Source organism: Caretta caretta, chromosome 28 (assembly GCF_965140235.1).
Source record: "Caretta caretta isolate rCarCar2 chromosome 28, rCarCar1.hap1, whole genome shotgun sequence".
Classification (NCBI taxonomy): domain Eukaryota; kingdom Metazoa; phylum Chordata; order Testudines; family Cheloniidae; genus Caretta; species Caretta caretta.
Window position 1 is genome coordinate 3,622,765 of NC_134233.1, and position 23,194 is coordinate 3,645,958.

The window sequence follows — 23,194 nt, forward strand, 5'->3', positions numbered from 1 at the left end:
AAAAACAACAGTCAGCGCCTTTCACATCACTAGCAAAGTCCAGCACTGGAGTTCATGATGTAGATAGCTGGTCTGGAAGGGGAGTAAGATTTTTTTTTGGTGGGGAGGGAACAGGAAGGAAAGAGACAGCGAGAGATGGAGAGAAAAGTTCATTTCAGTTACTGACACGACAGTCATTCACCCTCACTGATTGTCTGTGCTCCTTGCTGTGTGAGATTTATTATGCAAAATCAACCAGTATGTGTCTGGTTTGGTTTAAGTGAGTTCAGCCCATTCCTGCTCCAGCACTGACCTCAGCTCATCCATTTCAGGCACCCGTGTGGTTCCATTTCTCTTCATTCCTGTGTTTTCCCAAGACATTTCTCCCCTGAGCATTTATTTTTGCTGAAAAGGCCCTGCTTGCTGCTGCCGTGGGGAGTTTAGGCCTGGGGGTGTCATAGAACTGATCAGTGACATTGTTTTTAATTGATCACTTTATTAATATAACTTCATAAGCAAATTTTTATGAATAAAACGACATTCATTTATAAAACCAGGTACCCCAATAACTGGTTAATTGAGTTTCACTTGCAATCCAATTGCTGCTTAAATCGCTGAAACTTGCACTGTTTCAACATTGTAACTTCTGTTCCCTGTTTGCCATTCCTTACACTTGTCCATATTGTAACTCAAACTCCATTTTAACTAGTCCCAAACTCCATTTTAAAATGCTCACTCCACTTTGTAAAAGCTTGCTGCAACGTTCATTTTTGCAAAACCCTGCTGTAATCTGATTAGTGTAGTTTCGATGTGGGAATGAGGATTGTATGGATGATGGAATCAACCTCCAGCCCCAGCCTGTCCTGATGAAATAAAGTGTAAACACCAATGGCTGAAGATGCAGACAGCAGCCCTGACAAAGTAAGAAGAGTCCACCCTAAAAAGAAAAGAACAAAAGTACAATTGAAGAAACAACAAAGCCAGGTGCTAGGCTGAAAGTCATGTCTACAATTGATGAGTGATCAGTCACACCGAACCCAGAGGCAGCGTGACACAGCAGGACCTATAGACTCTGGATTCAAACTCAATCCTACAAAAAGGACGGGTGAGAGGGAAGACTTTGGAGGGTAACATTCTGCTGCCAACATGGAAGGGAATCGGTGCATGTCCAACAGAGACCCAGTTCTTCCTTGTGCCTGGCTTTCCTGGCCAGTTAGCCGCCACAAGCTCCGAACCCAAGCCACGAACTCAAGCTACATTCAGGACTGGTAACTATCTAGCAGCTGCAGAACATTTGATGTGTGTGTGTGTGTGTGTAGGTATTAGATATTAGTTGTTGGTCTTAAATCAAATTGTGTTATTATAATAAACATGACATCTTGTCTTGTCCCATGAAACGATCCTGTGTAGTTTTGTCTGGATAACAGTGTCCCCACCTCCTCTCCTCTTGTCACGGGTCCCTTTAAAAACATTCGTGCATTTTAGATGTTTAAGAAACACAGGCGTGAGCAGCACTCCCTGCTGCCAAGATTTTGCAGTAGCACGAATCTGCTTTGCTGCACATGAAACTGGCGTTGGAGATGCCCCCCCTTGCATTAGTGAGCGTTTTCAGGATCACTTGACCGAAGGCTTTATAGGAATCGTTGGGGGATAAACCATCGGAAAAGAAATTTAATAAAATTCCCTTCAGAAAGCAGTCATGGTACAATTGATATCCTGGGCATCTGAAAACAAACGTGCCATTACCTGGTAGCAGATTGTGATATAAACACCTTAGATTTCACTGTCTAGATACGTTCTCAGCTTTCTATCTGTCATAGAATTATACAACTGGAAGGGACCTCGAAAGGGACCTAGTCCAGTCCCCTGCACTCATGGCAGGACTAAGTATTATCTACCAACCCTGACAGGTGTTTGTCCAACCTGCTCTTAAAAATCTCCAACAATAGAGATTCCAGAACCTCCCTTCCAGTGCTTAACCACTCTGACAGTTACGATGTTTTTCCTAATGTCCAACCTGAACCTCCCTTGCTGCAATTTAAACCCATTGTCAGTGCCAGGGAGCCCTGATCTGCCTCCAAGACATTTACAGTCTGAGAATATTTCTACATCTGTGCCTCGGCCCATTGGAAATGAATTAACAGGCAGGATGCTACAGTCCCCTGCTGCTGTTACAGACACACTGTACTTGCATTCCACTCACTGAAGCTGACTTTGGAAATGACATGGGCAGGTTAAGCGTCACCCCCATGGTCCTACCCATGGTGACACTGGTTGTGGGTGAAAGGCTGTGTTGAAAATTTGCTTTCTACAGTATCTGGCAGGTTGGGGAGCCAGGGCTGCCGAGGAGACAAGAGAATCCTGCGTGCTCTGGGCTGCTCTAATGAAAGGGCTGCAAGTTGAAATGCAGTGGCAGGAAATCTCCAGTTGGTGGGATCATTAATGTAAGAAGTGGTCACAGCATAACTCATACTGAGTCAGGCCCCAGTTAAACCTCAGTGGTTAGATAAATAGTGTGTGGGGTTAATTGTGCCAGAGTCAGGGGTTTGAGCCCCCTTTGGACTCTCATAATGGGATGTGCATTGTGGATGCTGATACATTTCCCCCAAAATACCAGGTTCTGTGGTGTAATGGGCAGGACTTTGAATCCAGTGATCTGAGTTCAAATCTCAGTAGAACCATGTCTTGAGTTGCTTTCATTCTACATCCCATTGTAAAGAAAGGTTTCAGAGTAACAGCCGTGTTAGTCTGTATTCGCAAAAAGAAAAGGAGTACTTGTGGCACCTTAGAGACTAACCAATTTATTTGAGCATGAGCTTTCGTGAGCTACAGCTCACTTCATCGGATGCATACTGTGGAAAGTGTAGAAGATCTTTTTATACACACAAAGCATGAAAAAATACCTCCCCCCACCCCACCCTCCTGCTGGTAATACACATTGTAAGGAGAGTGATCACTTTAGATAAGCTATTACCAGCAGGAGGGTGGGGTGGGGGAGGCATTCCTTCATGCTCTGTGTGTATAAAAAGATCTTCTACACTTTCCACAGCATGCATCCGACAAAGTGAGCTGCAGTCCACGAAAGCCCATGCTCAAACAAATTGGCCAATCTCCAAGGTGCCACAAGCACTCCCCTTATTTGTGCCCAGTAACAGCTCTAACTTTTGCATCCTCTGTTTCGGTGTTTCTCAATGAGTAGGTTGGGGCCCTCACAGGGGTCACAACAGGCAAATCAGGGATTTGTGAGGCTTTGAAACTGTGTTACAATCCAAAGCGAAGAAAATCTCACTTCCCCACTCACCACACACCTTTTCCATTCATTCCATTCCATTCTGTCAACTACTTGAAACACATGCAAATGAATTTCATACCCCTCTTATGGTTATCTTTGATACATCTCAATTTTTTAGTCTTTTTTTAGCAAATGTAAGGGGATCATGAAAATTTTTGATTTCAAAGAAGAGGTCACCAACCTGAAAACCTTGAGAAATACTGCTCAACATCTATTTCTGTGTCTGCCAACTCGTGGAACATTTAGTCACCATGTACGCTGGAGACTGGAGCAAGGGTTCCCCCGAATGCAGAGGCAGTTTCTATACCAGGAGACTCAAAACAGCTTACTTCTGTCCACATTAGTAGGAGCTGTGCTGATCTTTTCAGAGCTTTCTTCTGTCTTACCGCTGTAAGAGACTGGCCAATAAGAGACTTGGAGACTGGCCAATTTGTTTGAGCATGGGCTTTCGTGGACTGCAGCTCACTTTGTCGGATGCATGCTGTGGAAAGTGTAGAAGATCTTTTTATACACACAGAGCATGAAGGAATGCCTCCCCCACCCCACCCTCCTGCTGGTAATAGCTTATCTAAAGTGATCACTCTCCTTACAATGTGTATTACCAGCAGGAGGGTGGGGTGGGGGGAGGTATTTTTTCATGCTTTGTGTGTATAAAAAGATCTTCTACACTTTCCACAGTATGCATCCGATGAAGTGAGCTGTAGCTCACGAAAGCTCATGCTCAAATAAATTGGTTAGTCTCTAAGGTGCCACAAGTACTCCTTTTCTTATTGTAAAGAAAAACTCAAAAGAGTCAGTGAGCTGGTTTTCCTTCCCTTCCCTTTTCCAAAAGATTCTTGCATGAGTGAGGGAGCAGCATGGACGACACCAGCGTTAAGACTGGGCAGAGATTCCTAATTAACATCCCCATTTCCATACTGCTCTAAAATGCACGTGCACACTCAGATTGGCTTGAGAGTGGCTCTGCTAGTTAGACCACTGTTAAGGCTGGGGTTGCTGCAGCACTGAGGCCACTGGGGGCCACAGTCAAGGAGTCACTGGGCTATGTTCTGGAACTACTCCATATGAAGCCAGTCAGGATTCTGGGGGAGCCTCCTCTCTCTCTGAGCAGACTGTCGCCAGCGCAAGAACCTTATAAAGCTTTGACCTTCCTGGTTCTGACCTCGGAGCATTCAGCATCCTCTTTCTCTGCGTGCGCTTCCCGCAATGAGTCTGCCCGGGCAGGGTTCCTGGGGAACCCAGTGGGCCCTTCCCCCCAACTCTGCAGTTAGCAGTGATTCTTAACTAGCATAAAATGGAAGATTATTAGTCAATAGGAACACAGCATAGAACAGAACTTGTTAGCATAGAAATCAGTGACTTTCAGCCAAGTCCATTTAGGGGGAATTCCGGGCCAGATGCTCTGGACTCCCCCCTCCAGTTCCCCAACCAGACTGCCCAGCTTCCCAAGACCTGACCTCCAACATGCCCAAAGCTCCTCCTCCTGGTCTTTGTCTCACTTCCCAGGCAAAGTGTCACCTGGTTGTCACTTGGTTGCATCCCCTTCCTGGGTCTCAGGTTACAAAGGGCCAGGCCATAGCACCCATGCAGGCAGCTGGAGAAGCCTCGTCTGCATCCGAAGGTCTCACTCAAAGGCACACACCATTATTCCCACCACCTAAGCATTGGTACAGCATACAGGGAAACTGAGGCACACACAGTATTCCTGCAAAACAGTAAAACTCACATAGGCTCAACTGTAAGACTCACATAGGCTCACATAAAACATAAGAAGGGAAAAATCCCCATTTTGTCACAGCCACACCACCTGCCTGCCCAGCACTCTGGGTGCTGGGGGCCATGCTGCCCACCCGCATGGGGCTTCAGGCACGGGGGGCCACTGGAGGCTGCGCAGTGCTCTGGGTGCTTTCCTGCCCAGTGCTCTGGGTGCTGGGGGCTGTGATGCACACACGCAATGCACTCCGGGTGCTGACTGTCACTCAGATGCATAACTAGACAGAAAATGGGCAACATTTTAGAGACTTTGTTAGCAATATTTGAGAAATGGGGAGGAAAAGGGGGGGCACTAAATTAGAGGGCCCGAAGATCTGAGTGGATAATTCTAGAGAAATGGGAAGAAATGGAAGGAGATTACGACAGTGGACTTCCTTGCTGATTCTAGGTAAGGTTCAGACCGCTTTCTGTTTAAAGCTCGACTATTTTAAGTGCTTTAGAACAGACAAGTTCACTTCGATTCCCTTGAAATTTGGTGTGCCTCACTCATGAGGATTCAGGTTAGGGTTGGCGACTCAGATTTCGGGTCAATTGACCAAGGGCTTCCCAAGATAGAGCCCCCCTGCAAACCACAGTATTTCATAAAGTTCACAAATTCTAGCACCATTGACGTTTGAAAACCTACCTTGGTGAGACATCTGAGGGTGAACAGAGCTGGGAAAACTCTGCCTCCGCCAAGGGTGTTTTCTGAAATGTAATCTGAGTATAGCAGAGCAATCGGAAGGGAGTCAAACAAATTTGAAAGTAAATTATACCTCATTGGGAGGGGGGCAATTAGGGGTTCAAGAGTGGGTGGGAATATTGAGAGAGGAGGTTGTGTCTGCAGGTAGGGATGGGGGGGGTTATGGAGAAGGCAGAGGTCAGAGGGGTTATGTGTGGGATAGCAGAGGAATTTGGGGTGAGGGGCAGGAGGGACCTGTCAGACCTGTATTCTCCCCTTCTGTATATGCCCTGGGATTTGGAGGGGCAATATGACTCTCCCTGCCCCCTCTATCCTGGGATTTGGAGGACACTGGCCTTCCCCCCATGTGAGCAGAGATCTGGGAGCAGCGGGGGTCCAAGGTAACACAAATTTAATAATCTGAAATCCAGGAAAGGAATAGTTCAGATACGTGGGTGTATGTGGCGGGGTGGTCTGGCCAGAGTGTGTGTGTGGGGGGGGAGGGGGCTGGTATGGTGGGGGTGGACTGGGTGAGGATGGGGCATGGCTGAAGCAGGGGCAGGAGACCCAGCTAGAAAGGGGAGGGAGGGGCACAGCTCAGTGTGCAGTTTGGTTACATACTCAAGGTAGAATGTGTCCTTCCAATAAGCTGCTAAATTGAGACGTGTGCCCAGCAGCACAGGGCTGGGGCCAGCAAGCGGTAATTTCTGACAGGCTTCTGCAGTAAACACCTTGTACCGGATCCCATGCACAAAGTTCCTGGGTTCGACCTTCCATCTTGGTCAGCTCTGAACCAAATCTGAACCAATCGTGGCACATGCAGACATCTGATGCACAAATGGAAAACTCAGGACTCCCTGGCCTGAGGATGGTATATCTGAGCATCCAGGATTTAAGTCCCTGGTTCGGTGGCAGTCTTTCCCTATAGTGCATGCCCCAGGGCCTTCAAAAGGCTTCTCTTCAGAGTTGTCCTTGATGTTACTCTTTCTGAGGAAGGGTCCTTTAGTGCTTGGCACTGTAGGCACAATTTACTGACATCCCCACTGGCCTTGAAATCTGGAGGGAAAAGGACCTTGTGCTCTTATGAACAGCACGGGGGCGGGGTTGCTGTCTCTCTTCGATAGCTGCATTCACTGTTGATGGTAGAGTGAGCTGTCCCTCTGCCTCCATCTTTAAGTGAATTTGCTGACTTCGGTTTTCTTTCTGAGGCATGATGTGTGGAGCGTTTGGCACTTTTGCTCCTCGAGTGCTCTCTCCTGCAGCAGTGCAAAGCTCGCTCTACCCAGAGCCGGAAAGAAATCCACCTTCGGTGTTTGCTGCTCACCCAGGGCCTGCTTTTCTTGGAGGGAGCAGATTGTAGGCCCAGGCTCAGACCCCCCTCCCCAATCTGGTTACTGCTGCAGCTGTTGGGGCTAGTTCCTGAGGCTGGAGGCATGTGAGAGGTGTGCTACCCACGTGCCTCCCGGGTGTGGTGTTCTGTCCTGTGTAGTGGCACCAAGACCATTTAGAGAGAGACACGGCCTCAGCTTTGAGTCACCTGGCTTTTAGCTCATGCAGTAGAGGCTCATGCATTTAGCTTGAGGGGCGCAAGGTTCGATCCCGCCAGCTGACCACTGGGGTCTATTAGTGTGTCACTATTGGAGTGGTGTTGAAGGAGCATGTATCTGCAGTGCCGGGGGTACTCCAGGCCTTTCCCAGATAGAAGGCATTTGTGTGTTGCCAGTTCCTGGGAAGCTAGGGTGAAACTCAGTGTTGGGGCCTGAATTCTCAGACCACCAAGGGGAGGAGCTTTTCCCTTCCTTTTAGAGCCCTTCAAACTAGATCCACAACCTCAGCTAGCCCTTACCAGGGTGAGCCAGATGAGGGCCCTAGCTATGCATGGATATGACTGTAAATACCTACCAAGCTCCGCCCACTCATAAATATCCTCTCTCCATCTTCGGCAGTGATCCCTCCCACAGCCGCACAGCCCTCACACACACACACAATCCCAGAAAGCCTGCCTGGCGGAGTTTATTTTCCCTTGTACTGCCTTGTGTGCTACAGGATTCAGCTGGCCCTTAAATTGCTTCCCACCTCAACTGCTCCCCTGCAAGACGCAGAGGTTAAATTGAGAGGGAGCTCAGGGGGCTCTCCAATGGAGAGGCTGATTTCCACCCAGATTTGCTATAGTTCCAGCCCATGGTGCTCACTGAAATTTTTTTGACTCTATATCCCTTTTGTACAATTTATTAAAATGAACCAATACAATCACCAATACAGCTCACTAAGGCAAAACCACTATAAACACCACTCAGCTAACGAAGGGTGAAACAATACTGTTCTCACGTTTAGGTCAAATCATAGAATCACAGAATATCAGGGTTGGAAGGTGTGATGGGTTGGATTACAGAAACCCCCTTGGTACTGCCACTCGATGTGCCAATGTAAGCGGGAGAACAGTCCCGCTCTTGTGGGGAACTTTCCTGGCTTCTGCACTACCCTGGTGACGTGGGCTAGCGAAAGGATCTGAGTCCTCGCTCCCACTTCCTTTACCCAGTGGCCTCCCTGCCCTTGAGGACTCACCTTCACCTCTCCTGACTGGCAGAGTCCTCGTAACCCCAACAAGGCTGGGCCCAGGATTCCTGGGGGGCTCGACCCCCAACGTTGCTGCGGTCACCTAGGACAGGGGCTAGGGTGTCCCCACTCTCTCTGCACTGGGCACTTCTCTGACCCACTGATCATTTCATACAATTTGATGCAAATGCAAGTTATTTAATCAACCATTAATTTTAAAAAGAATAAGGGGAAATGGGAAAGGTTAAAGGAAACACATCACCCCGCTCTGTTGCAGGGAGCATCACAAACAGCGTCTCTGGAACGTCAGGGCCGTTCACAGTCTGTTCCTTGTAAGTCCCAGGCCCCTTCTCCAGCCCTGGCCGTGCTGCAGGGATGCTGCGGGTTGGACACTTGCTCTGGCGGTGGCCACAGGCTCTAGGTGGCAGGGCCCTTCTTCCCAGCGTTGCCCCCGCCCTGTCAGGGTTACCAATCCCCCTCCGAGTCTGGCCTGCCGAGCCCTCCTAGCTGAGGCGTCTCCCTGTACTGGGCCCACTGCCCAGGGTCCCCCTCGGTCCCCCCAGCGGCTCACTGCACCCAGCTCCGGACTGCTCCAGCCCCAGCTTCACTCTGTCTTAGCTCCAGCTCCACTCTGCCTCGCTGCTCTGCCTCCAGCCCCCTGGGCTGCTCCTCTGGCTCTGGTTGCTGCAGCTCTCCTCCCAGGGCAAGTCTGCTCCCTCTGGGCTGCGCCTCTGGCTTTGGGGCTGCAGCTCTGCTCCCAGGACAGGGGCTGCTCTCTCTGGGCTGCTTTTCTGGTCCCTCTGGATCTGGCCCAGCTCTGCTCCCCAGCTTAGCTCGGGCCCCTGCTCTCTCCTTAGTTCGGCCCCACTCTGTCTGACCCAGGCAAATCCAGCTCACAGGGAGGACGGGACCTCCCCGGCCTCCTGACTCCGGTATTAGCCTGCCCGCCCTGTCACTCAGGCTGACCTGGAGCATTGGCCTCTCCCCATTGTTCCTGGGGACTGTCAGTCTCAGGGTCCTGATTCCCCATCAACCCTTCCCCTTTGAGTACTGGGAGCTAGCAACTAAAACGCCCTGCACTGAATGTTAGTAAGGCAACAGTCCCCTTACATATACATAACAATATTCATTAAAACACTACACAGAACCAATGACATAATTATCTCTAAGTCTAACAGGAAGTACACCCTTATTAGCCCTCTGGGACCTTTTAAAAACCGGTGGTTCATTACTCATATTTTCTATTTCCCTATTCTTGGGTAATACTGGGTCAGTTTGAGGGATCTGGCCATTCTCGTTAGTGTTTGGGATTACCCCATTGATTTTAGTCTCCTCAGGAAATGCTGCTCTGTGCCTCCTACGAGCCCTGGTAAGACTAAAAGTCCAATCCTTTAGCTGGTCCCTACGTACTACTCTCTCAGGACCTCCTTGTTCAGGCTGGATAGTGTACACTGGCAGTTCGGGAATGTTGTGGGTGACCACAGTTGGGGATTTGGCTCCCGTTTGTCCTGTATTTTATTACGTCTCTGGCGTCTGTGGCACCGAGCTGGTACACAGTCACCAGGTCTGATGAGAGCCTGCCAAGGTTCCCCCCCACTCTGAACGCTAGGGTACAGATGTGGGGACCTGCATGAAAAACCTCCTAAGCTTATCTTTATCAGCTTAGGTCAAAACTTCCCCAAGGTAAAAAATATTCCACACTTTGTCCTTGGATTGGCCGCTACCACCACCAAACTAATACTGGTTACTGGGGAAGAGCTGTTTGGACACATCTTTCCCCCCAAAATACTTCCCAAAACCTTGCACCCCACTTCCTGGACCAGGTTTGGTAAAAAGCCTCACCAATTTGCCTAGGTGACTACAGACCCAGACCCTTGGATCTTAAGAACAATGAACAATCCTCCCAACACTTGCACCCCCCCTTTCCTGGGAAATGTTGGATAAAAAGCCTCACCAATTTGCATAGGTGACCACAGACCCAAACCCTTGGATCTGAGAACAATGAAAAAGCATTCAGTTTTCTTACAAGAAGACTTTTAATAGAAATAGAAGTAAATAGAAGTAAAGAAATCCCCCCTGTAAAATCAGGATGGTAGATACCTTACAGGGTAATTAGATTCAAAACATAGAGAACCCCTCTAGGCAAAAGCTTAAGTTACAAAAAAGATACACAGACAGAAATAGTTATTCTATTCAGCACAGTTCTTTTCTCAGCCATTTAAAGTAATCATAATCTAATACATACCTAGCTAGATTACTTACTAAAAGTTCTAAGACTCCATTCCTGGTCTATCCCCGGCAAAGACAGAATATAGACAGACACACAGACCCTTTGTTTCTCTCCCTCCTCCCAGCTTTTGAAAGTATCTTGTCTCCTCATTGGTCATTTTGGTCAGGTGCCAGCGAGGTTACCTTTAGCTTCTTAACCCTTTACAGATGAGAGGAGCTTTCCCCTGGCCAGGAGGGATTTCAAAGGGGTTTACCCTTCCCTTTATATTTACGCCCCCCAAATCTCAGCTAGGGTGAAACACTGGCTGGGATTTCTTCCTGGAGCTCTAGGAAAAACAGAGTTAATAAGACACATGCATCTCTAAATATACTACCAAGTACATAAAGACTAACAATATTTTCTACATCTCAAGGACGATTTTAACCAGTTGATTCTGGGAAACTTTCACGGGAGAGTGCATCAGCCACTTGGTCAGAAGCTCCTGAGATGTGTTGGATGTCGAAATCAAAATCTTGGAGAGCTAAACTCCACCGAAGAAGTTTTTTGTTAGTTTCTTTGACGGTGTGAAGCCACTTCAGTGCAGCATGGTCGGTTTGCAGGTGGAAACGCCGTCCCCAAACATATGGGCGTAGCTTTTCCAGAGCGTAGACAATGGCGTAACATTCTTTTTCAGTGACTGACTAGTTGCTTTCCCTCTCAGACAGTTTTTTGCTGAGAAACACTACAGGGTGGAATTCTTGATCAGGTCCTTTCTGCATTAAAACTGCTCCCACACCACGCTCGGACACATCTGTGGTTACTAGGAACGGTTTGTCAAAGTCTTGTGCCCTTAGTACAGAGTCAGACATGAGTGTCGCTTTAAGCTTGTTAAAGGCCTTCTGACACTTTTTGGTCCACTGAACAGCATTTGGCTGTTTCTTTTTGGTTAGGTCTGTCAGTGGGGCGGCGATTTGGCTGTAGTGCGGTACAAATCGTCTGTAATAACCGGCCAAGCCTAAGAAGGATTGAACCTGTTTCTTTGACTTTGGGACAGGCCACTTTTGGATGGCATCCACTTTGGCCTGTAGGGGGCTGATAGTTCCTTGACCCACCTGGTGTCCAAGGTAAGTCACTCTGTTTAGGCCTATTTGACACTTCTTAGCCTTAACAGTTAGTCCTGCCTCCCTTATGCGCTCAAGGACTTTTTGTAGATGTTCCAGGTGGTCTGCCCAGGAATCCGAAAATATGGCCACATCGTCAAGGTAGGCGACTGCATATTCTCCTAATCCTGCTAGGAGACCTTCTACAAGTCTTTGGAAGGTGGCGGGTGCATTTCGCAGCCCGAAAGGGAGTACATTAAATTCATACAGCCCGTGATGTGTGGTGAAGGCTGACCTTTCCTTGGCAGATTCATCTAGCAGTACCTGCCAGTACTTGGTTAAGTCCAAGGTAGAGATGAACTGGGCCCGTCCCAGTTTCTCTAATAGTTCATCTGTGCGTGGCATTGGATAGTTGTCTGGGCGAGTTACAGCATTTAGCTTACGGTAGTCCACGCAAAAACGTATCTCCCCATCTGGTTTGGGAACTAGAACCACTGGAGATGCCCATGCACTTTCAGAGGGGCGGATTACACCCATCTGTAACATATCCTGGATCTCCCGTTCTATAGCAGTTTTAGCTTGAGGAGACACCCGGTAAGGTTGGACCCTAATTGGGTGAGCATTACCTGTGTCAATGGAGTGGTATGCCCGTTCAGTCAGTCCTGGGGTGGCTGAGAATGTTGGCGCGTAGCTAGTGCACAGCTCCTGGATCTGCTGTCGCTGCGTTCGCCCAAGGGTCATGGAGAGGTTCACCTCTTCAACACCACCAGCACATTTCCCTTCGTAGTAGACACCTTCAAGCCACTCAGCGTCGTCTCCTCCCTGGCCTGTAAACTGACAAACCTTTAATTCTCTGGAATAAAAGGGCTTTAGAGAATTAATATGGTACACCTTAGGCTTTCGGTTGGAGGTGGGGAATGCTATGAGATAATTAACAGCTCCCAGGCACTCCTGGACCATGAATGGCCCTTCCCACGATGCTTCCATTTTATGGGCCTGGAGCGCCTTTAAGACCATGACCTGGTCCCCAACTTTGAAGGAACGCTCTCTGGCATGTTTATCATACCAGGCTTTTTGCTCTTTTTGAGCATCCTGTAAGTTTTCTTTAGCAAGGGCTAAAGAGGTTCGGAGGGTGTTTTGTAGGTTGGTTACAAAGTCCAGAATGTTAGTTCCTGGAGAAGGTGTAAATCCCTCCCATTGCTGCTTCACCAACTGCAATGGCCCCTTAACCTCACGGCCATATACAAGTTCAAATGGGGAAAACCCTAAACTGGGGTGTGGTACAGCTCTGTAGGCAAAGAGCAACTGCTGCAACACTAGGTCCCAATCACTGGAGTGCTCATTTACGAATTTACGTATCATGGCCCCCAAAGTTCCATTAAACTTCTCCACCATGCCATTTGTTTGATGGTGGTAAGGAGTGGCAACCAAGTGATTTACCCCATGAGCTTCCCAAAGGTTTTCCATAGTTCCTGCCAGGAAATTAGTCCCTGCATCTGTGAGGATGTCGGAGGGCCAACCTACCCTGGCAAAAATGTCTGCTAGTGCCTGGCACACACTTTTAGCCCTGGTGTTGCTTAGAGCTACTGCTTCCGGCCATCGGGTGGCAAAATCCATGAAAGTCAGTATGTTCTGCTTTCCTCTGGGTGTCTTTTTCGGAAAAGGACCCAGAATATCCACAGCTACTCGCTGAAATGGAACTTCAATGATGGGGAGTGGCTGGAGAGGGGCTTTGACCTGGTCTTGGGGTTTTCCCACTCTTTGGCACACCTCACAAGACTGGACATAGGTAGAAACATCCTTGCCCATTCCCTCCCAGTGGAATGACCCCCGCAAACGGTCTTTGGTCCTGTTCACCCCAGCATGGCCACTAGGGTGATCATGGGCTAAGCTCAAGAGCTTGGCCCAGTATTTAGTTGGAACTACCAACTGTCTCTGAGGATGCCAGTCTTCCTGGTGTCCACCAGAAAGAGTTTCCTTGTATAAAAGTCCTCTTTCTACAACAAATCTGGATTGATTAGAAGAGCTGAGAGGCGGTGGGTTGCTCCGTGCCGCCGTCCAAGCTCTCTGGAGGCTTTCATCTGCTTCCTGTTCGGTCTGGAACTGTTCCCTTGATGTTGGAGACATCAGTTCCTCATGGGATTGTGGACCTAGGCTTGGTCCCTCTGGAAGCGATATAGGGGATGGGGCTGTTTCTGTTGACTGTGAACCGCTCTCCGCTGGGACACTATGTTGGGATTCCGGCTCCGGCTGAGCCTCTTGTGTAGGGTTATCGGCTGCTGCCAGTTCAGGTTCGGTGGGGCCCTCTGGTGTTGGGGTTGCAAGTACTGGATTCAGTGCTGACACTGGGTCTGGTGTCGGTTGTTCGGCTGGTTCCAGTTCTGGGACTGGTTCCGTCTGGGTCTCTGGGACTGGATCCACTACTGCTGTTGCAGACATTGGCCTGGGGTCCGGGTCCATCATCTCTGACCAGGTCCTGATAGAAGTTTCCGGAACAGAGCTAGGCCTCACGGCTTGTTTAACCTGGCTGCGGGTGACCGTTCCCACCCTCTTGGCCTGCTTCACATGATTGGCCAAGTCTTCCCCCAACAGCATGGGGACGGGATAATCATCATAGACTGCAAAAGTCCACGTTCCTGACCAGCCCTTGAACTGGACAGGCAACTTGGCAGTAGGCAAATTGAAAGAGTTGGACTTGAAGGGTTGAATCGTCACTTGGATCTCTGGGTTGATTAAATTGGGGTCCACTAAGGAAGCATGGATAGCTGACACTTGTGCTCCAGTGTCCCTCCACGCGGTGACCTTCTTCCCGCCCACACTCACAGTTTCCCTCCGCTCCAAGGGTATCTGGGAGGTATCTGGGCCTGTGGACCTCTGGTGTGATTCCGGTGCAATGAACTGTAATCTGTTGGGGTTCTTGGGGCAGTTGGCCTTTACATGCCCCAGCTCGTTACATTTAAAACATCGTCCAGCTGACGGGTCACTGGGGCGAGGTGGGTTGCTGGAGAATGGGGTGGTGGGATGATAAGGGGTCTGGAGGGTTCTTTGGGAGGTAGGTGGGGCCTTGGGCGGCCCCTGGTAATAGGGTGTGGTCTGGGGTTGTCCCTTCTGGTCTCCGCTCCAACTGCAACCAGTTTTCTTCTTCTCTGCCACCTCCACCCATCTGGCTCCAATCTCTCCTGCCTCGATTAGAGTTTTGGGCTTCCCATCTAGGATGTATCTTTCTATTTCCTCAGTAACACCCTCTAAGAATTGTTCCATTTGCATTAGGAAGGGCAAATTTACTGGAGATTCAACACTTGCTCCTGATATCCAGGCATCCCAATGTTTCACAATGTGGTAGGCATGTCGGGTAAATGACACGTCTGGTTTCCACCTTAGGGCTCTGAACCTCCGACGAGACTGCTCGGGTTTTATCCCCATTCTGACTCTCGCCTTGGATTTAAACAGTTCATACTTGTTCATGTGTTCTTTAGGCATTTCAGCCGCCACCTCAGGTAAGGGTCCACTGAGCTGCGGCCTCAGCTCTACCATGTATTGGTCAGCAGAGATGTTGTACCCAAGGCAGGCCCTTTCGAAGTTTTCTAGGAAGGCCTCAGTATCATCGCCTGCCTTGTAGGTGGGGAACTTTCTGGGATGGGAAGTGGTACTTGGAGAAGGATTGCTAGGGTTTGTTGGGATATTCTGCTGAGCCTTTATCTTCTCTATCTCCTCAACATACTTCCTCTCTTTTTCCTTCTCCTCCAGTTCTTTGTCCCTTGCTTCCATAGCTCTTCTGTGAGCAGCCGCTTGGTGTTGTTCTGCCTCTTTCGCTGCCTCCCTTTCTTGTTCCTTCTCCTCCTTCTTCAGCCGCATGAGTTCTATCTGTCTTTCATGTTCCCTTTGTCTTTCCTCAGCCTGAAATCTGGCTAATTCCAGCTTTTGTGGAGCAGTGGATTTTGTCATTCTAACCTCTCTGTTTTTAACTAACTTTACACCCGAGGTTTAGAAATAAACAACAAAACTTGGCTGTAAAATTTTGCTGTGCTGGAATAGAATACCTATTCTCTGATAGTGATTGTCAGCCTACAGAAAAAGACAATTCCCTTGTCTCTGCTCTGGGCCCAAATCAAAGCAAAAAACCTCCAACTACTTGGAAACCTGCTTACCAGCAGCCCAAAGGAAAAAAAAGTTTCCTTTTTAAACTTGTGCTCCTTGTAAAAAATCAAAATCCAAAAAAAAAAAAACCCTTGCCACTTTTGTCTCCAGGCAAATGGGTAGAACACCACCCCCCCATTTACTTTTAGGGAAAAAAACCTCTGGGTTGGAAGACTGTGAATTTCCCTGCAGGAGTTAAGTACCCTGCCTCCAGGCAAAGAAAATCTGCAATTCACAAAGATAATCCCCTTTTGTCTCTGCTTGGCCACAAAGCAGAGAAAAAACAAGCTGCTTTCGGTTTCAGCTGCTTTAAACTGTTCAGGAAGGAAAGGCAAGGCAGAAAAGGTGGGGGAGTTGCACTGTATGGAAGGGAGCAGTATGACTGCCCAGAGCTCAAGTATGAAACTGCAGAAAAACCTGAGAGTCTCTGGATTAAGTTTAGAAGTGTGAGCAACAAGGGTGATGTCGTGGTGGGAGTCTGCTATAGACCACCGGACCAGGGGGATGAGGTGGACGAGGCTTTCTTCCAGCAACTCACGGAAGTTACTAGATTGCACGCCCTGGTTCTCATGGGAGACTTCAATCACCCTGATATCTGCTGGGAGAGCAATACAGCGGTGCACAGACAATCCAGGAAGCTTTTGGAAAGTGTAGGGGACAATTTCCTGGTGCAAGTGCTGGAGGAACCAACTAGGTTCAGAACTCTATTTGACCTGCTGCTCACAAACCGGGAAGAATTAGTAGGGGAAGCAAAAGTGGATGGGAACCTGGGAGGCAGTGACCATGAGATGGTCGAGTTCAGGATCTTGACACAGGGAAGAAAGGAGAGCAGCAGAATATGGACCCTGGACTTCAGAAAAGCAGACTTTGACTCCCTCAGGGAACTGATGGGCAGGATCCCCTGGGAGAATAACATGAGGGGGAAAGGAGTCCAGGAGAGCTGGCTGTACTTGAAAGAATCCTTATTGAGGTTACAGGGACAAACCATCCCAATGTTTAGAAAGAATAGTAAATATGGCAGGCGAGCCGGTTGGCTTAACAGTGAAATCCTTGCTGATCTTAAACACAAAAAAGAAGCTTACAAGAAGTGGAAGATTGGACAAATGACCAGGGAGGAGTATAAAAATATTGCTCGGGCATGCAGGAGAGAAATCAGGAAGGCCCAATCACACCTGGAGTTGCAAGAGATGTTAAGAGTACCAAGACGGGTTTCTTTAGGTATGTTAGCAACAAGAAGGAAGTCAAGGAAAGTGTGGGCCCCTTACTGAATGAGGGAGGCAACCTAGTGACAGAGGATGTGGAAAAAGCTAATGTACTCAATGCTTTTTTTGCCTCTGTCTTCACGAACAAGGTCAGCTCCCAGACTGCTGCACTGGGCAGCACAACAGGGGGAGGAGGTGACCAGCCCTCTGTGGAGAAAGAAGTGGTTTGGCACTGTAGAGAAAAGCTGGACGAGCACAAGTCCATGGGGCCGGATGTGCTGCATCCGAGAGTGCTAAAGGAGTTGGCGGATGAGATTGCAGAGCCATTGGCCATTATCTTTGAAAACTCATGGCGATCGGGGGAAGTCCCGGACGACTGGAAAAAGGCTAATGTAATGCCCATCTTTAAAAAGGGGAAGAAGGAGGATCCTGGGAACTACAGGCCAGTCAGCCTCACCTCAGTCCCTGGAAAAATCATGGAGCATGACCTGAAGCACTTAGAGGAGAGGAAAGTGATCAGGAACAGTCAGCATGAATTCACCAAGGGCAAGTCATGCCTGACTAATCTAATTGCCTTCTATGATGAGATAACTGGCTCTGTGGATGAGGGGAAAGCAATGGACGTGTTATTCTTTGACTTTAGCAACACTTTTGAATGGCTCGGCAGCAGTTCTGCGGAAAAGGACCTAGGGGTGACAGTGGACGAGAAGCTGGATATGAGTCAACAGTGTGCCCTTGTTGCCAAGAAGGCCAATGGCATTTTGGGATGTATAAGTAGGGGCATTGCCAGCAGATTGAGGGACGTGATCATTCCCCTCTATTTGACATTGGTGAGGCCTCATCTGGAGTACTGTGTCCAGTTTTGGGCCCCACGCTACAAGAAGGATGTGGAAAAATTGAAAAGAGTCCAGCGGAGGGCAACAAAAATGATTAGGGGTCTGGAACACATGACTTATGAGGAGAGGCCGAGGGAACTGGGATTGTTTAGTCTGAGGAAGAGAAGAATGAGGGGGGATTTGAAAGCTGCTTCCAACTACCTGAAAGGGGGTTCCAAAGAGGATGGATCTAGACTGTTCTCAGTGGTAGCAGATGACTGAACAAGGAGTAATGGTCTCAAGTTCAGTGCGGGAGGTTTAGGTTGGATATTAGGAAAATCTTTTTCACTAGGAGGGTGGTGAAACACTGGAATGCGTTGCCTAGGGAGGTGGTGGAATCTCCTTCCTTAGAAGTTTTTAAGGTCAGGCTTGACAAAGCCCTGGCTGGGATGATTTAATTGGGGATTGGTCCTTCCTTAGAAGTTTTTAAGGTCAGGCTTGACAAAGCCCTGGCTGGGATGATTTAATTGGGGATTGGTCCTGCTTTTGAGCAGGGGGTTGGACTAGATGACCTCTTGAGGTCCCTTCCAACCCTGATATTCTGTGATTCTATGATTGGTCCTACTTTGAGCAGGGGGTTGGACTAGATGACCTCCTGAGGTCCCTTCCAACCCTGATATTCTATGATTCCCTCCCTTTTATTCATGTCATAATTGTAACAGCAAAGGAATCTGCAGGAGCAAAAACTGACCCAAAACTTTATTTCCCCATCATTCAGGAACATAATACAAACATAACACAGAAGGCAAGGGGATGGGAGAAGCAGGTTTCCAAGTGTTCTGTCTTTCTCAGATGACACATTCCAGCCCCTTGTATGCCTCCATCCTCTATGATCTGCTGGGCTTTGAGAAATGTATTGTCTCATTCTATTAATAATGTGATTATAGCACAATGTGACTGAAATTATACCACTTCCAGACAAGGAAACAACAAAGGAGAAAAGCCATTATTGCATTGGCTGGGAATCAAACCCAGGTCCACTGCTTCAAAGGCAACTATGCTCACCACTCTACAGCTAGTGTGGGCAGCTTTCCCGTGTGTTATGGGTGCTAGCAAAGGCGGTGACACATAACCATGGATCTAGTAAGCTGGAAGCCGCCTAACAGCTGGGAGCAGAGTTACCATCCCAGAGTGACTGAAGGGAGTAAGGTTCCCCATCCCCAAATATCTCAGTGGTCCTGTCTAACCCCCAAGTCAGTCTTTGAGCCTCACGAGCACTCCTGACTTCCTGAAGAGATGCACTCTACTCCAGGGATGCTTGCTTGCGGGGCATGCACATGAGACCCGACCCACCAGGACTGAAGGCCCCTGGTACTCCTGTTCCGGCTCTCTGGGACAACACGAATCAATGGCAGTTGTGTAGATCAATGTTGTCTCAGATGATCTCACGAGGGACTTCCATAGTAAGAGACTTCCAAGTACGCAAAATGCCCATGTATTTGGTTCCCAAAGCAGTTGTGACCCGGGGTCTTACAGGAGGTTACTCCTGAATCTCTCCTATTGAATCCTATGCTATGGGAACTACTATCCCTAATTAGGCAGATGTGGAGGAAACAGAAGTGGTGGTTTTGCCTGTCTCTAGTCCCTCATTTAGACCTGTGCCATGATCAGATTAAAGAAATAAACTGATCACATTTGGGGATGCCATTCCTCACTGGCACTGCTGAGTGTTGGGGTGGTTTGGTAAAGGATTCTGCGCCAGAGAAGTGTAAGATAACCCTGACCAAGGCCCAGGATCTGGCAAGAAACCCAAATTCTTCAGTCTCCTGCAATCTCCTCCCCCTGCTGACTTGATGGGTCAGTTTGCTACTTAGACAGATGCACATTCTTTGCTTAGGACAAGCCTGTTTAATAACTTTTACCTAGGCAGGCAGGCCTGATTTTGAACAAGGAACATCATACAAGGGAAAAAAGCCAACATCATTCTGGGATGTTGTGATGAAGCAGGAATGTTAATGTTTTCTCTGAATACAGTGTGGGTGCCTCAGTTTCCCCTATGCATTTCTTAAGTACCTAGGTGGTGGGATAAGGGGGTGTGATTGTTGCAGAGCCCTAGAGGGCAGGTGTGATGCTGTCTGCACAGAGAATGGCCGACACCCTGTTTCCTGGCAACTGATGTACTGGGCCTCTCTCCTGCAAGGTGCCAGCTGAAAGTGTGGGAGAACAGAGATCAGGTGGCCTCCTTGCTCGGAGAAGAGACAAAATCCAGAGGAGGGGCTGGAGGGGTTTCAGGTTGGAGTTGGCTGGGGAGACGGGGGGAGGCCCAGAACCTGGGTCTGGGCTCCCCAGCCCCCAGATGGACCTGACTGAGGGGTCCTGTTTTCTGTATCAACAAGCTTGGTTTTAGACCATGTTCCTGCTGTCTAATAAACCTTCTGTATTACTGGCTGGCTGAGAGTCCCGGGAATCGCAGGAAGTGGGGGGTGCAGGGCCTGGACTTCCCCACACCCCAGGACAGATGTATTAGCAGGAGTGTTGTAAGTAAGAAAGGAGAAGGACTAAGTTTAAGGTTGTTACTTAGTTGTTACTTTTCAAAGGCTACCTCACAAGGCCTGTTGGCAGGCAGATTATTACAATAGGGTGCAGGGTGTGAATACAGGCTGCTTTGGTTTACACCCCTTCCCCTGCTGTCCCCTCGGGCGGCAGGGAGACAGAGGCAGCCCGGGTTGGTATCTGCAGGACACACAGGAAGGGGTAGGAGCAGCTGGAGGCAGGACTCCGGGAGAACAAAGGGGCGGGGGGGAGCCAGCCCCGGGCTCTGCCCTCGTCCGCTCCGGAGCCAGAGACTCCAGGTGCCCGAGAGCCCCCGGGGGAAGCGCTGGGGCCGGGCAGGAACATGACTCTCTGCCCCGGGAGCCCCAGACGCTGCAGCCCCCGGGGGTCGGCCCCGGCACGGCTGGGATGGGGGGAGGCGTCAGGAGGGGAGAAGCCGGAGCTTGGCGGCGGGGATGCTGAACCGTCTCTGTGCAGCCAGGACATGCCCGGGGGAAGGGGCAGAAGGGAATTAAAGGCAGGGGCTGACCTGGCAGGGCAGATTCCCCGAGCACAAAGGTGGGTCGCGGGGGAGGCTCCGCCGTTGCACTCGGGGGTCTGGCCCCGCTTGCCCTGGGGGCGCAGAGAGCCCCTGAACCCCACGCCGGGCTCTGGGTCCGCCTCTTCCCGGCCCTGCTCCGCCCCATCCCCGGGCCACGCCGCGGCCTGGTGAGACCCCTCCGGGCCCGCTGCGCCCCCTCTCCGGGGGTCCCCCCCCGCCCGCCGTGATACCCCTTCCTCCCCCCGCCCGCCGGATACCCCCCTGCCCGCGGGAGACCCCTTCCTCCCCCGCCCGCCAGATACCCCTCCGTCCCCCCCCCGCCGGGATACCCCCCTGCCCGCGGGAGACCCCTTCCTCCCCCCGCCCGCCAGATACCCCTCCGTCCCCCCCCCGCCGGGATACCCCCCTGCCCGCGGGAGACCCCTTCCTCCCCCCGCCCGCCGGATACTCCTCCGTCGTCCCCCCCCCGCCGGGATACCTCCCTGCCCGCGGGAGACCCCTTCCTCCCCCCGCCCGCCGGATACTCCTCCGTCGTCCCCCCCCCCGCCGGGATACCTCCCTGCCTGCGGGAGACCCCTTACTCCCCCCGCCCGCCGGATACCCCTCCGTCCCCCCCCCGCCGGGATACCCCTTCCTCCCCCCGCCCGCCAGATACCCCTCCGTCCCCCCCCCCCCGCCGGGATACCTCCCTGCCCGCGGGAGACCCCTTCCTCCCCCCGCCCGCCGGATACTCCTCCGTGTCCCCCCCCCCGCCGGGATACCTCCCTGCCTGCGGGAGACCCCTTACTCCCCCCGCCCGCCGGATACCCCTCCGTCCCCCCCCCCGCCGGGATACCCCTTCCTCCCCCCGCCCGCCAGATACCCCTCCGTCCCCCCCCCCGCCGGGATACCTCCCTGCCCGCGGGAGACCCCTTACTCCCCCCGCCCGCCGGATACCCCTCCGTCCCCCCCCCGCCGGGATACCCCTTCCTCCCCCCGCCCGCCGGATACCCCCCTGCCCGCGGGATACCCCTTCCTCCCCCCGCCCGCCGGATACCCCTCCGTCCCCCCCCGGAGACCCCTTCCTCCCCCCGCCCGCCGGATACCCCTCCGTCCCCCCCCGCCGGGATACCCCTTCCTCCCCCCGCCCGCCGGATATCCCTCCGCCCCCCCCCACCGGGATACCCCTTCCTCCCCCCGCCCGCCGGATACCCCCCTGCCCGCGGGATACCCCTTCCTCCCCCCGCCCGCCGGATACCCCTCCGTCCCCCCCCCGCCGGGGTACCCCCCTGCCCGCGGGAGACCCCTTCCTCCCCCCGCCCGCCGGATACCCCTCCGTCCCCCCCCGCCGGGATACCCCCCTGCCCGCGGGAGACCCCTTCCTCCCCCCCCCGCCGGGATATACCTTCCCCCCCCGCCCGCCGGATACTCCTCCGTGTCCCCCCCCGCCGGGATACCCCCCTGCCCGCGGGAGACCCCTTCCTCCCCCCGCCCGCCGGATACCCCTCCGCCCCCCCCTGCCGGGATACCCTCCTGCCCGCGGGAGACCCCTTCCTCCCCATCCCCCGCTGGGATACCCCTTCCTCCCCCCGCCCGCCAGATCCCCACTGTCCCCCCCCGCCGGGATACCCTTCCTCCCCCCGCCTGCAGGAGACCCCTCCGTCCCCCCCGCTAGGATACCCCCCCCCCGCCCATGGGAGACCCCTTCCTCCCCATCCCCCGCCTGCGGTATACCCCTTCCTCTCCATCCCCCATTGGGATGCCCCATTACTTCCCCCCCCCCCCCTGCTGGGATACGTCCCTGCCCTCCCACATCAGACCTCGCCCCCACCTGCCGAGTCCCACCTCACACCCCCTTCCCTGCAAGACCCTCTCCCGGGTCCCGGCTCGACCCCAGTCCCCTGTCAGATCCCCCCACCTGCCGGGTCCCTCCTCACCCCCCCCGGCCATGTCAGTACCCTACACCTGCCGGGTCCCACCTCGTCCCCCATCCCCTGCCAGACTCTCCCCTGCCTGCTGGGTCCCTCTTCACCCCCCTTTTCTTCCGAGACACCCTCCTGGTCCCGCCTCGCTCCACCACCCTCCGTGTCCCACCTCACCCCCCTGTTCTGTGCAAGACCCTCTCCGGGGTTCTGGCTTGTCCCCCCTCCTCCACCAGACCCCCGCCGCCTGCCAGGTCCCTCCTCACCCCCGCTTCCCTTTGAGACCCCCACCCTGCCAACCGGGTCATGCCTCGTCCCCCCTCCCCCACTAGACCCTCCTCTGCCTGCTGGGTCCCTCCATACCCCACCTTCCTTGGGAGATCCCCAAACAGACCCGCCCGCCGGGTCCTACCTCACCCCTCCTCTTCCCTGTGAGACCCCCTCCCCTGCCCGCCAGGTCCCTCCTCACCTGCCA

At 51.8% G+C, this 23,194-nt stretch overlaps 1 protein-coding gene and 1 long non-coding RNA gene across 2 annotated transcripts in view; one reads left to right on the top strand and one right to left on the bottom strand.

The window, feature by feature from the left end:
• Positions 1-455: 455 nt before the first annotated feature.
• On the bottom strand, positions 456-3,716 carry LOC142070374 (uncharacterized). Its single transcript, XR_012666332.1, has 2 exons — positions 3,453-3,716; positions 456-916 (listed from the first exon to the last, which is right to left on the bottom strand). It is a non-coding gene; the product is annotated as an uncharacterized LOC142070374 (long non-coding RNA).
• Positions 3,717-20,582: 16,866 nt separating this feature from the next.
• LOC125628680 (uncharacterized) overlaps positions 20,583-23,194 on the top strand; it is a 56,036-nt gene continuing 53,424 nt past the window's right edge. Inside the window, 1 exon segment of the mRNA XM_075123762.1 lies at positions 20,583-20,835. The gene's annotated coding sequence lies outside the window, so the exon portion shown is untranslated.